This window comes from Pelecanus crispus, chromosome 12 (genome assembly GCF_030463565.1).
Source record: "Pelecanus crispus isolate bPelCri1 chromosome 12, bPelCri1.pri, whole genome shotgun sequence".
Lineage (NCBI taxonomy): Eukaryota > Metazoa > Chordata > Aves > Pelecaniformes > Pelecanidae > Pelecanus > Pelecanus crispus.
Genome location: NC_134654.1, coordinates 25,908,221 through 25,924,274, shown reverse-complemented (window position 1 = coordinate 25,924,274; position 16,054 = coordinate 25,908,221).

Below are 16,054 nucleotides of genomic sequence, written 5' to 3'. Positions count from 1 at the left end.
AGCATCTTCAGAGGATGAGGGTGTTTGGAATACGATATTGGATCAAATAATAGAACTGTCACTAAGAAGCTTTTGTTTGTCACTCGAGCGTGTACACTTCTGCGTACCAGAGAGTCCTGAGAGTTACAACAAAACCTTCGTAAGGCGAAGCGTCAGCGCTGGAGTGACACTGGTATTGTCATACGCCTCCGGTGACGATACCAACTTCATGCCAGTTTACACTAGATGATGATCTGGCCTGAAATTCAGGCTTCGGGGGCCTGTTTGCTCAGATTCACATCGTCAATAAGCATCTTTCAATTACCAGGTAGCTAAAAGCAGCGGAGACAGCGCTCACAACGCCAGCGCTGCAGGAGAAGTGAAATAATGATTCTGGACTGTGCTTAGTTGTGACAAGGGGGTCAAACTTAAATCATATTTTTGGGTGGTATAAAAACTTGTTTTGGTGCTGTGATTTGGGGTCATCGAGTCAAGACTCCACAGATATCGGCTGAGGTTCTGATCAGTGCAGTTCTCTTAATTTAGCAGATCTGAACTGCAGGAGCATCTGAAGTGCGACCAAAATAACATTTGTGTAATCATTGTGCCACGGTTTGGTGTTTCTAATCTAAGTAGCCTCCTTCCCTGCTGACTCACAGCCTGTGAGGGGGAGTGAGGGACATTCGAAGCTCTAACGAGAAGCTAGGTTATGTCGAACTCTTACTGCTGTGATCTTAAATCATTTGTTTATTTTTGTTTTATAAAAAGTTTATCTGTTTGCATTTAAAACACAAATTTTAGCCACAACATTAAACAACTAGGAACATGCTATTCTTCTCAGAAAGAAAATGGCATGAAGGTCCTGCTCAAAATATTTGCCAAGTACACAGTGCCAAAGGGCAAAGTACCACAGCTAAATCAACAGGGAAAAAAAAAAATTGTCTTAATTTTCTGAATTTACATCTGATTATTTTTCCATTTGTCACAGCCTGCTTCTTCCTCTTTTCTTTCTCTACAAAATTTCACAAGTATCTTTTCCCTTCCCAACACACTGCAATGCTGTAATGAACTTTCTTGCCTCTGGTTTAAATCCTTCCTTAAATCTGCCTGCTATTTTGATTACATTCTTTTTTGTGTTCAGAATAACCCAGGAATAGATGGGCACAATTTTATCCATTTCAACATTGACCGTATGAGCATTTCGCACTGTGCTCGGCAGATGGCAGAATGTACTCTACCATCTACCATACCGAGAGAAACTTGAACTGAAAAGTTTTCTACGCTGCTTTAAGAAGAGGAAAAAAAAAATTGGCTTAAATTATGCACACATTAATTTTTCCATGGCTTTTGTGTGGCATAACTTTACTGCTTTTGAAACTGAAAGTAAAACTGAATAATTGCACGCAAAACTGAAAGAGAAATGAGTATTGAAGTATGCATTTCACACAACTGCACAGTAACTGCCAACACTGATTCTTTTTGAAAACCTATTTCTCTGCAATAAGAAACATTAGACTGTATGTTACAAATAACTGTGTATTTTCCAGTAACTGGAGAAGAGGTGATTATTATTGTAGGGCTTCACCTTGGCAGAGCATAAGCAAACCAACCTTGTTCCTTCTGTATTTGGTGATAGTATGCAGTTATAGCTATCATCTGATTGCCTAGCAAGTCCAACCTGCTCCTTTAGCACGGGTGCTATTTATTAGCATAGCTCCTATAAACCCAATCATGAAGCAGAACTTTGTTTCATTAGTGACCATATAAATACAGAGCAGACTGATGGTCTCTACCACAAATAACCTTGCATTCTAAGGAAAGAAGTGGTAGCTGCAAGCAGAGAAAGTAGTGCAAGAGCACCCTGAGATGGTATCGGCTGGCATGATATGTGGAGTATCGGTATCACAGAAGGCTAATTGTGACCCAGTTTTGTGCCTGCATAACCTAAAAGGAGAATATGCAGGAGGGATGTGAACGAATTGGCTTTGCGGAAGGGGTTGTTGCCCAGATAAAAACGTGAAGGGCAGCATAGCAGAGATCAAGAGTGCATGGTTGAAAAGATAGCAATTAAATGATGGCGACCGGCATCGCTGGCTGATTAGAGTGGTTTCAGTAAGGAATAAGAGAGAGGAAGAGGATAAGCCAGCAAAGGCCTTAAAAGTGAAGGTAAAAATGTCATATGGAAGAGAAGGAGGAAAAAAAATAGTAGAGGGATGCTAAAAGAAAAATGATGATGAAAACCAGCCCATGCAGCAGCATTCTTCATTGATGCCAGGGGGCAGCTGGAGCTGTCATGACAATAGGAAAAGAAATTGTAATAATCGGGACACAAGATAAGAAGGTGGTAGACAAAGACTTGCAGACAGGAATTGGTCTCTCCTAGTGGTATTATGCAGAAAGTTTGCAAGAACTAGACAGACTGAAGGTCGGTGCAAGGTAACAGTTCCCCACAGTTCCCCCAGCTAACGAGCCAGACCTTATGTCCTTCCTCTAATCTGCCTGTCTGCTTCTCTAGTTGATGCTTAATTTTCCTGATATTGTAGGAGATGCCACACCTCTGATCCTGCCACAGGCTTCCTGGCAGTCTGTCCTTCCAGACAGCGAGCGTTGGGTCTGCATTACCCACCTTTCTCAAGGTTTTGTGACTGTTCTTCAGCCCCAAAGTGCACGACAGAGCCAGTTCAAAAAGCAGCTGTTTCTCAGATCGACAGGAATGTATTGAGCAGGGACACTGAGGCAGACTGTTGAGAAGCCCAAATGCCGTCCCCCTTACGTGCCAGCATCTACTTGCTGAGGCACTCCCTCTGGCGTGAAAGCCGGCCTTGTGCCGGTACCGGGACCAACAACCTCATCCTTTTCCTACAAGGCTCAGATACTTGGATTCCAGCTTCCTTCATGCTGTTCCTTTTGTTTCACGTGTCAGTCACTGGGTTTTCATATGAGCACCCATTTCTCTCTCCGGGCTATGAAGAGGTGATGGTCAGACGGCTAACGGATGTATCCGTGTTCCTCTGCAGGAGCAGGTGCTAAGTCACGGGTCCAATCGTGGCCCTTCATGTTGCCAAGATAGTTCTATTAATATTTGTTCAAAGTTCATTTACACACTGCACAAACATTTTTATCGCCTCTACTCAATACATCCGATATTGAGGTGAGTGCTCCATTGCACTGAAGAGGTAAGAAATAAAAAGCAAGAAGGTAAGCTGAGTCATTTTTAGCCTTAAAGAAAAATAATTGCATTCTGTTCTGGACAAGTTGAAAATATTCCTACCTCCTAAATATTAGTTGCATTTCATATTGGATGTAGACCTGTATAGACAATTTAGATGTATATGTTCATTATTAGCAAAATATTCAGCCAGCCAGAAGCCCAGATCCATTTGGAGTGAATTACTTTCTAGTGAAAGTTTATATTTGATGTGTTTGGAGATGTTGGAAGTCAGCACACAGTAACTGTTACTGACCTGAAAGCATGTCTCGGTGACATAAAAAGTAACCAGTGTCTATATAATTCTTAAAAAGATTATTTTCACTTAGTAGCATATTCTAGGGGTAAACTGCAGTTCTAGTTACCACTGACATTCCACAGTGTTTTTTCTGCAGTTAGCAAAATAATTATCATTTTAGTCCTAGACGTTAAATTGCTTTAAGCATCCACCAGTTTACTGGATGTGTAGTACTAAAATACCCAATGTTGTATTAAACCAAGATGTCAGAGGGCTGGCACTAACAAATTTTCCGGGTGACAGCAGGCCTATATTCTCTCGCAGAGGCATGAAGGTGTTCTAGTTTTCACATACGTTAAATTCACAGTGTGCAAAACCAGAGCGCGCTTTAAAGCTACTTCCTCCTCTTCAACTTCTCATTTCCTGCACGGAAAATCCGGAGAATCTCTCTCACAGTTCTACTGCGACCCAAATATTATGAAACAGTCTGTTCCTCTGATAAATTCAGCAAAACTCTGTCTAAAAAATCCTGTGTTAAATTTCTTCATTGGGAATGTTAAATTATGAAGCCTTGGGGGCAAATAATTCTCTATGAGAGTTTGAATCTGCAGTGAACAGATCTGCAAGGGGTAATTTTTGAGATATCAACATGAAAGTCCAGTATGGAGCCACAGACCTTCTCACCCTTTTTTTGCCTTGTCCCGCCTTTTTGCCTTTTCCCTCAGTGCAGGTGTAGAGATACACAACTGCATTCAAAGAAGCAGCCAGCCAGCCATCCTAAGAGAGGGGTCAGAAAGGACAGGGTGCTCTCCAAGCTCAAGCCAAACTGTTTCTCTTCTCCCATCAAGCTTGAAACAAAGTTTTCAAGATTCCCTTCATCATTATTGCTCTGCTTTCTATTAAGCAGATGCTACAGATTTCCGTGGGAGCAGCATCTGGCCTTGGGTTTTTAATTTTTTTTTTTTTTTTTTTTTTTTGTGCGTGTGTGTATATATATATACAGCCTCAGGTTGTCATCTTGTTTACAAGCTGGAGAGGGTTCAGACCTGGTCAGGATCTGATGCAAGTTCTCCAAGGAAAGCGCACGGCTGCAGGAATGCACTTTACACTTTCAGCACATCAAAAATGCCATTAGCATTTTACCGCTTTGTGATCCGGTGGAGCACCCCTTGCTAGTTTCCATCCTAGGATGACTCCATCCCTCCCAATAAAGGATTTCTCTGGGTAAACGGGAACACTCTCAAATTGCCTGTGCCTCCCTTGGCGCATTGCCGCGATGCTATCAGAAAGCCCAGCTACCACCCCATTTATTTACTGCCATTCTTTGGCTTTCCCAAATGACGGATAAGGGGATCAATAATCAAGAAGCCGTTTGGTGTATTCATCCATATTAAAAACTTCATTGAAAAGCGCGTGTGTCTAAAAGCAGCCTAGAATTGATGCTCTTTGGCTGTGTCGGAGGCGTCCATTGGTATCACCTAATAAATCAACAGCTTCAATCTAGATGGATCCTATGATCTCTATTAACCCATCGATATCATCTGCTACATTCTTCCTGGGCAGAAGTCCAGAGTGTTCCAGATGAATAAATCCACCTTCTTTGTGATTCAGCTCCTGTACAGCGTAATCAAAAAGTGGATACTGATCTCCCGTATGGTCTAAACCAAAACCTTCGCAAGCCAGGCGGACTCTTGTCCTTGGCTTCATTTGGGGTCTTTTCCTGGGATTTTATCAATTATTTTATATGTGATTTGAATCAATTTATATACAACTAACAAAATTACAAGATTAGGGGTTTTTTCCAAGTCTTTCTTGAGCAACACAAATAGTTGACTATAATTTTTCCTCACATATTTTTAATCTGGTATTCCTAGCAAATTTACTCCAAAAGGGGAAATTCTCAACTGCACTGTTGACTGACAAGTCTGAAAAAGCCAAAAATGGAGTCTCGGAACAGAAAATTTCACAAATTGTTGGATCCGGAGGGAATGCCATTGACTTTTACAAGCTAATTTTTAAGAGTGTTCTTGAATATTTAAACACAAGTAGATGAGTTTACAGCTAATGCAAGATTAGTATGTCTTGAGCTAGACATTTTGCTAGAAAATCGTGCTGCTGTTGAAACCTCCTCATACACCTCTGCTGATGCGGCCTGTGTCTGATGCTCGTGACATCGCATTATTCTGCGTCTGGATCCTGTTAACAGACTCGTAGTGTACCACGAACTATGGTACTCTGATAGTGTGGACCATTAGAGAGTAGGAAGATATCAATAAACTAATTTCACTTTGTGACAGCCTCTAATCTCCAGCAATAAATCCAGGGCGAAGTCTTTCTAAGAGGAAGCAGATTTTGAAGGGGCCTGTATCAATAACTGGAATCAGATTTTCAGAAGGGCTCAAATTCTATTTAGATAACTAAATGAAGGCCATGCTTTTAAAAGTGCTCACTTTAATAAAGTAAATTTTTGGCATATTGGGTTTTTCGGAAAATGTAGCTACCTCTTTCAGTTTGCAGAAGGTCACTCAACTGCTTTGACAATCTCCACACGGGTGTATATCTCTAAAAATGTTGATTCTAGTATTGCAATCTGCCACATCATCTAGCCAGGTTTTCCTTGGAGTTTTGCATTTATTTTGTAATTTTATGTAAAAATAAGAAAAATAAATATCAGAGGTCTATTTCCTTTATTCACTGCACATGGAGATCTTTTCATTGCACATGGAGACACAAAGATGCTGCCAGCATTTTGGCAAGAGAATGAAATAAAATTGCAATCTTTCCAACCTTGCCAGAACTGATACCAGTGACATTCTCATAAATTTAAGTTTTGAAAAGAGACGATGTCCAGATGTTTTGGAGAGAACAGGTCATGAGCATTCTATGGAGTGCACAGTATTTATGACACAAGTTGAAAATGCACAGAAAGCACATGTATATATGCTTGCTACACGTTTTGTTTCTTTTTTTTTAATTTATTTCTAGGAAAAAGAAAATTATCTCATTTTTCTCCCTCACGTCACCTAAGCATGTGGTCATTTGTGAGAGGGTCATTGTATTTTCCATGGATGTCAGAGTGTAGTCAGGTTGAATATTAGTCTGCTGTACAATTTGGCTTACCCACTGTCCCAAACCTTTTTCAAGCCAGCTGCCCAGCTCTTATATCACAGACATGACATAATACATCTGGAACAAAATCCACTGGTGCTTGCAGATGGGATGCCCTGGGTTTTTTTCCTTAGCAGTGGTGTGGGTGAGATGTCTGATTTTCAAAAGTATATTTTCTCAAACAAAACTAGTTTAAAATGTAATTCATGTTGAAAGAGCATCTGTAGCATTTTATTTTCTTACAAATAGCAATTTTGGGCTATTAAGGTCACCATACCTTGTGAAACTGAATGGTAGCATGAGCCTTACTTAACGCAACCAAAGGAGATGTTCCCTTGTTATGATATGTATTAGTCTGCTAATCTTTTCAGTCTTTAATCCACAATACTGGATTAAAAGACCAAAAATAGTCTCTACTGACATTAAAGGACAGTTTCTGGGTTTTTTTGGGAAATGAAAATTCCAGCGGGGAGTTGAACGAATGTTAAATGCTAACAAACAGAATCCTTCCTCCTGTTACGTCTCTGCGGCAAAGGTTTTCCACACTTCATTTTTCAGTTAACTGTCATTTGGGGTTTTCTGATTGAATTTAAGGTCAGCTTGCTTTGTGCGTCAGTGTTTTCTCTTTTCAGTTCTTCTAAATTAAACAAATATTTTAAAGCCGTGTTTGTCCAGCCAAGCTCTTGTCATTTCAATTATTAGTGTTTCCATAAGCGTAAACACTTGTGTAGAGCACAGACGGACGTGGTATAATTGGAAATCAGACCATTGAAAATGGTATTTTGCTTTCTCTACATCAACATGTCATAATATAATGGTGGCACAGAAAAAGAAGTGAATATCCTGTGTATTCCAGCTGATAGGATTTTGTTTTCCTCTCGCATTTATTCTCTAGAATAAACCAAATGCAACGTGAAAGTTACTATTTCTTGTCTATGTGATAAATGATATTCAGCTGTCAAAAATAATAATTGGAAGTATGATAGATATTATATCTATTTACACCTCATCTTCACATGGCAAAATTCTACTCGGCTTACTCTTGCAACGTTGTTGTTCCTTTCAATAGAGGATTTGTGGGAATACGTTAAATAAAATATACCACACCTTTCCGTTCACACTGAAATAGTGGGGAACTTCACTTTGGCTTCAGTGTCAGCGAGGTGACATCACACAGCCCGTAACTACCATAAAGAAACTGTGAGTATTGTCCTGATACATCAGGAGCTGTCTGATGCTAGACAAACTGATAGTCCAAACCTGATGTTTTCCAGCAATCAAGCAGTATAAAGTGATTTGCTCTTCATACCAGTTTAGTGTCAGAAAAGCACACTGGAAATTCCAACAACCTGTCAGGAAAAGGCTTCAGGGCAGTGCAGTGACTCTGCTTTCCTAACCTGGTTTTGATGGACATATTTTATTCTTCAAGAGATCGCATATAGACATACCTACAGAGTTCCTTTTACCTGCAAATGCAAGCCCTACATGTACACCCTACATTTTTAATGCAAAAAGGGTGGGAAAAGTAGGTTTTTGAGGGTAAATTTTTGTTAGCTGGCAGGGATACAGTAAATATTTTTTCTTCAGTTGAAGAAGAGAACGAAGGCCGTAGGAGTGGTGGTGCTGGTTCAGGCAGAGCCCATCTAACCCCGAGTTTTGCCTCCAACAGCGACCACAGGTGCACACCTAAGAAGAAGCGAGAACAGGGCAAGCAGATGTGGTACTTCCTCCTAAGAATCTCCTGGTTTCTAAGCATTTTCCATTTTAGGGAATTTTCTGAGCCAGCTGCGGTCTGTGTTCAGTAGCATCCAACGTTTGTCTCTGCCAGGCTTTCTCACTCCCCTTAGCCCACGGAAGTGTTCTGCACCAGCGCCGGTTTCTTGCGTTTGGTTCTTCTGGGCAAGGAATTCCAGGGGTCAGTTGTCCATTGCAAAAGCCACCTACTTTGTTTCTTACAAACCTGTGTGCCATGTTTCTCCAAATAAATAACAAAGGCTCTCTTGTTTCGTTGGTACAAGAGAGGTTTGTTCTTTTCTCCGTGTTGTTTGAGTGCTTTGTTTGTATTTCAAAGTCTGAGTCTTTCTGCCTTTCTTGTGTGTACAGTTGAAGACTGAAAATTTGCCTACACAAGAGAATTGTTCTGATGTACTCAAAAGAATGCGAATTACTTTTTGGAAGAGATATTCAAAATTTTCCAGAGTGATTGCTGATGGGAAGGACAAAATCTGCAAAACAACAATGAAAGCAAATGCTCCAGCTGAGGCAGAAATTTTTATTTATACAATCTAGAAAGAGACAAAACCCATGAAACATCCCAAAGGACCCCCATCACATTTCGGTGTATAACAGCATCAAGCTCTGATTGAGCTCTATAGCTAGGAGATGTTTTAGCATGCTCCTGATATGCCTGAGATAGGAAAAAAGCAAACAATAGGTTGTCACTCAGTACTCTGATGAGAACACTGATACGAAAAAAATGAATTTTCCACTCAACGTTCTCTATCATCAGCCATTTATTCCGCAATTCTATGGAGAGCTGCTGTGAGGATAATTCGCAGGCAGCTACAGGCTATCTGCATGAGGGATGGGTTTTGCACCACTTTCGAGGAAACTCAAGTTGAAATCATGGCATCATTTACGTGTTGCAACGGGAAGTAGGATTTTGCTGATTAGGACGTATCAATGAACTGTAATTTCATCCCTGGCAAATGATCAATTATTATGGTGTGCCATTTTTTTTTCCCCAGAATTTTTCAGAAATATTTTTTCTGTGACATTTCATCTCTCATAGGACTTTTTTTTTCTGCACTTGGTCTTCTTTTTGCCTGTGTCTTAATACATACATTCAAACTTTCACGTTAGTACTAGCACGTGTAAACAAGCTGTCTGTCACATAGAATAATTTAATAATAAAACCTAATGACGCAGTATATCCCAACCTGCAATCTGAGTAACTTTGAGGGGAAAAGGGCAGAGAAGAGGATGAGTGTAGATACAGAAAGACACAGGCAGAGCTGTGCGGACTGTAAGCTCACAGATGCAGAAAGAGACAGAAAGATGCAGAAACCAGAGTTGATATGGAGATACACAAAATATTTCTACCTCCTTCTTGGATAACAGACATACAAACACTCACACAAACGTATTTATTTATGTTACTACGTCCTACCTTTTTCTGATTTTTGGAAACATTTAGGGTACATTGTTGCCAAAGCGTCTGGGTAAGAACAATAAACAATTTTGTTGCTGAATGTGTAGTAGGATGTGGAAAAAAACATAGGAGTTGTGGACATTATCTCATAACTAATGGCTACTGGTCAAAATGTGAAAAGCAAACTTAGAAAGGGAGCTTCAAAACTGAACTCTAGAGGTGATTTCAAACAAAAAATGTGTTGCATGGAAAAAGAAATTAGGAAAACCTGGCTTCTAAAATTTGACTCTGGAGCCTGGGTATTAGTGGAGAGTGATAACTGCTTTTTACTTAATTATAGCAAGTAATTATTCCACCATAGTTGCTGGTAGAAATGTCTCAAAAGCTGACTGCAGGGAAATTCCTTTGGAAGATGGGACTGGGTGAAGCAAATCATTTTTAGACAGCAGGTTTGCAACGATCAAGTCCCCTAAAAGGGATTTGGAAAATAGCTACTTGTTTTGAAAACTCTCTAGATAAGGAAGTGGCTGTAATTTGCTTTGAAATATGAGGAGAGATTAGGTTGTGAACTTCCTTATAGGTCTCAAGCAGGAAGTGATTCCTGTTTGTTGAGTATTTCTTACGAGCAGGAAATAATAAAATAGAGAGCCACAATTGCCAAAGCAGTCGATGAGGGTGTTCCTCTGGCTCTGTCTTTGTCGCTCTGATGCAGCGCATGTAGGTAGGGACAGAACAATCCAGAGACTTTTCCTGTAGGAAGGAGACACTTTTTAAATTGCTTTTTGATCCAAAAAGGATACAGGCAGTAGTGTGCTGATCCAGCAGACGAGTTAAAAAGAGAAGGCATTTCACAGGCCACAGAATGATTCTAAGAAAGCTCTTTCCAAATGAACACGGATGCTTGCACTTACAGACCTGGGATGGTATTAGTGCAAATGTAGAAAGGACTTGAGAAGTTGTGCTCGTTACAGCAGTAATCAAATTCTTCAGAGAAAAACTCATAAACCATCCAACAGGAACTTCTATCAGGGACGAACTCTCTCGGATATTATCCAAATCTTCATACAGGAGTAAATTTGTTGTCAGAAGACCCTGTAAATGGCGCTTTGGAGTCAGGAATTCTGGAGCCGCTTGCCAGGAGATTGGAAAAGCTGGGACTCTGATTTAATAAGCATGTATGTGCCTGAACGCAAACAGCGATAACGCTGACTCCTTGCCCAGATGGCCTGAATCAGAAACAAATTGCAAACGCTACCCCAAGCAGAAGAGCGAGTCACGGGCTGCTGGTGGGAACGGGCAGGCGCAGGAAGAGCCGGCAGACGTCTTCCCTCCGGTCGGTTGCAGGGGAAGGGTGAGTTCCTGTGTCACCCGCAGGGCCTGGGTGTGGAGGAGGAGAAATGGGTGTCAGAGCTGCTAAAAGCCTCCCCACCAAGGGGATGCTGATGTCAGGTTAGCGTATAGCAAGAGCGTCTGGTGACCGGAACGTAGTACACCTTCATAGCATCGCCGTAGGAGTGCCCTGGTCATAGTGGCACATCTCGACATTTGACGGTGAATATATATACATATACATATCTAAAAAAGCATCGTCGAGGTGGCACATGTCCAAAATACAGAAGTAAGGGGAGCTGCATGTTACATACAGCAAAGGGAAGGTTGCGTTGTCATGGTTTACCTAGTCGTCTGAGGATCACCGTGCACGCGATAGATCTTTTCTCTTCCCTAATGTGTATAATCACAACATACCAATAATTATACGGTTTGAGACCAAATGATTGCTTTGCAGGGACACGGCGACCCTAACGTGATGTCGCGGTGTCGCGACTGGCGTGGTTTGGCTCTTCCCCAGGGCCCAAGGAGGCAATCGGCAGGTGCCGGAACCAAGAGCCTGGGGCACTCGCCCGCGTTTCGGGGAATGAGGCTTGACCAGCGTCACTCTCAGGAAAGCAACCAGAATCCCAAATAATTCAGCAGGTTCGTGAGATTTTAAGGAACAACCAAACGTACAGATTGCCCCAAATCCAACGCCATGAGAGTTGCATTCGATTCAGTCCAGTTTCGGTAGCTGTGTTTACAGCACAGCACTGAAGGAATAGAAATAAATACGTTCCATATTTCTTGATAGAACACTTAATGAGAGTACAAAATGTTTCTTAGTGCTCCTCATGCTTTGGCATAAGTTAATTAAGGCGAGAAAAATCTATTCCCTCTGAAGAGGAAGAAGGGATGTGAAACGTGTAGAATAGGTAGAACCCAAATTAAAAATCTTTATATTTTATTGAATTTCAGGTCAAATTCGAAAGTAGTTGCTTGCAAAATAAAAGCCCACGAAGCAAGGGCATATGGAAACGGTTCATAGGGCATCTGGCTTGATTCTAAAAGTTTCAAAGAAAAGCGGGGCTACCTCTGTCCTCAGTTACTTGGTGAAATGCCAGGGACATCCCAGTTTGGCCAGGCTGCGCCGAGAACCTGAGGTTTTAAAATTACGAATAAGATGGCGTGTAACAAGTTATTTCTCTTCCGTAGGAAACGTCCGTGTGCACTTTTCCCATCAGCAAATAAGACTTAATTTGAGTTAATCAGCTTGCTTTCATTCTGGTGAAATAAAACATGTTACGCAGGCTTACACAGACAGACTCGCGAGTGTGTCGATACACCGGGGTAGAGGAACTTTTAATAAGCATCCATTTCCCCTGTGGGAAAATGCGTAGCCACGGGAATAACATTTATTAAAGAAATTATGATTAGGACTTGGGGTTTTTTTTGTTTAGCACACGCGTTGTGTTTTTACGCACCCGCAGTCACGCTTTACGTGGTGTTTTCTGAACGTACGTATGAACTGCAACATGAGAGGATGTGTGCGTGCCATAGGCAGATAATGTTTCTATGGCCATTTGTGAACATTTTGTGTGTAACGTGAATAAACGAAGACGAACGGTTCTATTATTTTACAGAATGCTTTCTTACGCCGTCAGTGTGCCGCGTGAAAGCACAGTAAAAGCCTTTTGTGTATACGTTGGGCGCATTAATTAGCGAAAAAGACTCGCTGTACGGTTCCTACACCTTTCGTTGCAGATATTTGTATCGTATGGTAAATTAAAGCTCCGTGACGCACCGCAGCGGGGCAAGACGGCGAGGCCGCTCTTCCTTGCGCTTGTCCGTCCAGTGGGCACGGTGCGAGGCACGGTCGCTCGGCGCGGCCCCGGCCCGCACCGCCTGTGCGCTCTGGGGGTTCTGGGGTGCAGGAAGGGGAAAGGTTTGCGAAGGAGAGCGTCGGGGCTGCACCTTTGTTGTGGTGGTGGAGGAACAAAGCCGACGGTAGGCACAGGAAGCGCGCCCTGGCAGCGGTGACGAGCAGGCGGGCAGGGGCGAGCCGCGCTCCGCCATGGCTGCGCTTGGGGTGCGGCGGCTGCGCTGAGGCCGGGGGGAGGCGGTGCGGGGGCCACCTTGGAGGGAAGGGGGCAGGTTCCGTGGCCGACTGAAGAAACTCTGGGTGTGCGTGGGTGTGTGTGGGTGTGAGCTGCCCTGCGTGGGTGTGTGTGGGTGTGAGCTGCCCTGCGTGTGCATGTGTGGGTGGGTGTGTGCGAGCTGCCCTGCGTGGGTGTGTGTGGGTGTGCGAGCTGCCCTGCGTGTGCGTGTGTGGGTGTGCGAGCTGCCCTGCGTGGGTGTGTGTGGGTGTGCGAGCTGCCCTGCGTGTGCGTGTGTGGGTGGGTGTGTGCGAGCTGCCCTGTGTGTGCGTGTGTGGGTGTGTGAGCTGCCCTGCGTGTGCGTGTGTGGGTGTGCGAGCTGCCCTGCGTGTGCGTGTGTGGGTGGGTGTGTGTGAGCTGCCCTGCATGTGCGTGTGTGGGTGGGTGTGTGCGAGCTGCCCTGTGTGTGCGTGTGTGGGTGTGTGAGCTGCCCTGCGTGTGCGTGTGTGGGTGTGCGAGCTGCCCTGCGTGTGCGTGTGTGGGTGGGTGTGTGCGAGCTGCCCTGCGTGTGCGTGTGTGGGTGTGCGAGCTGCCCTGCGTGTGCGTGGGAAGGGAGGCAGCTGCTGTGCGCGTGAGGGGGGCAAAGGGAGCCAGCTGCCCTCTGTGTGCCTGGGTGTAGGGAGGCGAGGGTGGCGGGGGTGGGGAGCGGGTCTGCATGCGGGGTGTGCGAGGGGAACTGCTGCGTGTTTTGGGGGAGCTGGGGTGTGTGTGTGACAGGAGCCGGGGGAACCGGTGTGCGTGTGAGGGGAACCGCTGCGTGTTTTGGGGGAGCTGGGGGTGTGTGTGACAGGAGCCGGTGGAACCGGCGTGTGCGAGGGGAACCGCTGCGTGTTTTGGGGGAGCTGGGGTGGTGTGTGTGACAGGAGCTGGTGGAACCAGCGTGTGTGAGGGGAACCGCTGCGTGTTTTGGGGGAGCTGGGGGGTGTGACAGGGGCTGGTGGAACTGGCATGTGTGAGGGGAACCGCTGCGTGTTTTGGGGGAGCTGGGGTGTGTGAGAGGAGGCGGTGTGCGTGCGGGGGTGTGCGTGAGGGAAGCCCGTGTGGGTGGGTGTGTGGGCGTGAGAGAGACGAACGGGTGTGCGTGTGAGGAGAACCGCTGTGTGTTTTGGGGCGGGGGAGCCGGTGTGTGTGGGGAGAGCCAGGGGGTGTGAGAGGAGCCGGTGTGTGTGGGGAGAGCCGGGGGGTGTGAGAGGAGCCGGTGTGTGTGGGGAGAGCCCGGGGGTGGGGGTGTGAGGAGCCGGGTACGTGGGGAGAGCCGCTGTGGGGGTGTGTGAGGGGAACCGGTGTGTGTAGGGAGAGCCCGTGTGGGGGTGTGCGTGGGGAGAGTCGGGGTGCGTGAGGGGAACCCGTGTGTGTGGGGAGAGCTGGGGGGGGTGTGTGTGAGGGGAGCCGGTGTGTGTGGGGGGGTGTGTGTGTGTGAGGGCACCCACGCGTGTGAGGGGAGCCAGTGTGTGTGCGTGTGAGGGGAGCTGGGGGGCGGGTGGTGGTGGGGGGGGTGTGTGTGTGTGGAGCCTGTGTGTGTGTGAGGGGAGCCGGGGGGTGTGTGTGTGTGTGGAGCCTGTGTGTGTGTGTGAGGGGAGCCGGGGGGTGTGTGTGTGTGTGTGGAGCCTGTGTGTGTGTGTGAGGGGAGCCGGGGGGTGTGTGTGTGTGTGGAGCCTGTGTGTGTGAGGGGAGCCGGGGGGGGTGTGTGTGTGTGGAGCCTGTGTGTGTGTGAGGGGAGCCGGGGGGGGTGTGTGTGTGTGGAGCCTGTGTGTGTGTGAGGGGAGCCGGGGGGGGTGTGTGTGTGGGCACCCACGCGTGTGAGGGGAGCCAGTGTGTGTGTGTGTGTGTGTGAGGGGAGCCGGGGTGTGTGTGTGTGTGTGTGTGTGTGAGGGCACCCACGTGTGTGAGGGGAGCCGGGGGTGTGTGTGTGTGTGTGAGAGGAGCCGGTGCGTGTGTGTGAGGGGAGCTGGGGGGGGGGTGTGTGTGTGTGTGTGAGAGCACCCACGCGTGTGAGGGGAGCCAGTGTGTGTATGTGTGTGTGAGGGGAGCCGGGTGTGTGTGTGTGTGTGTGTGCGTGTGAGGGCACCCACGCGTGTGAGAGGAGCCAGGGTGTGTGTGTGTGAGGGGAGCCGGGTGGGGGTGTGTGTGTGTGTGTGTGTGAGAGGAGCTGGGGGGGGTGTGTGTGTGTGCGCGCGTGTGGGCACCCACGCGTGTGAGGGGAGCGTGTGTGTGTGTGTGTGTGGGGAGCTGGGGGGTGTGTGTGTGTGTGTGTGGGCACCCACGCGTGTGAGGGGAGCGTGTGTGTGTGTGTGAGGGGAGCTGGGGGGTGTGTGTGTGTGTGTGAGGGGAGCTGGGGTGTGTGTGTGGGGGGAGCTGGGGGGTGTGTGTGTGTGTGTGAGGGGAGCTGGGGTGTGTGTGTGTGTGTGTGTGGGAGGAGCTGGGGGGTGTGTGTGTGTGTGTGAGGGGAGCTGGGGTGTGTGTGTGTGTGTGTGTGGGCACCCACGCGTGTGAGGGGAGCGTGTGTGTGTGTGTGGGGGGGGGGAGCCGGTGTGTGTGTGTGCGCGCGAGGGCACCCACGCGTGTGAGAGGAGCCGTTGCGTGCGCGCGCGAGGGGCGCGGGCCGCTGACGAGAGGCGGCAGGTGCTGACGCCCCCCCCCGCCCGCGCCCCGCGCCCCGCGCCGGCCCCGCCCCCCGGCCCCGCCCCGCCCCGCCCCCCCGCCGTCGGCCGGGGGCTCGCGCAGCCGGCGGGCGGAGCAGGCGCGGGCCCGGGTCCTCCTCCCGCCGCTCCGACGTCAGGCGCGGGAGCGGGCGGCAGCGCCCAGCGCCGCTGCCAGAGGCTCGGCGGCCGCCGGACGGGGCGCACGTCGGGGCGGCGGCGGCTCCCGGCGCGGCGGGGGCGGGGTGCGGAGAGGAGGGCGCT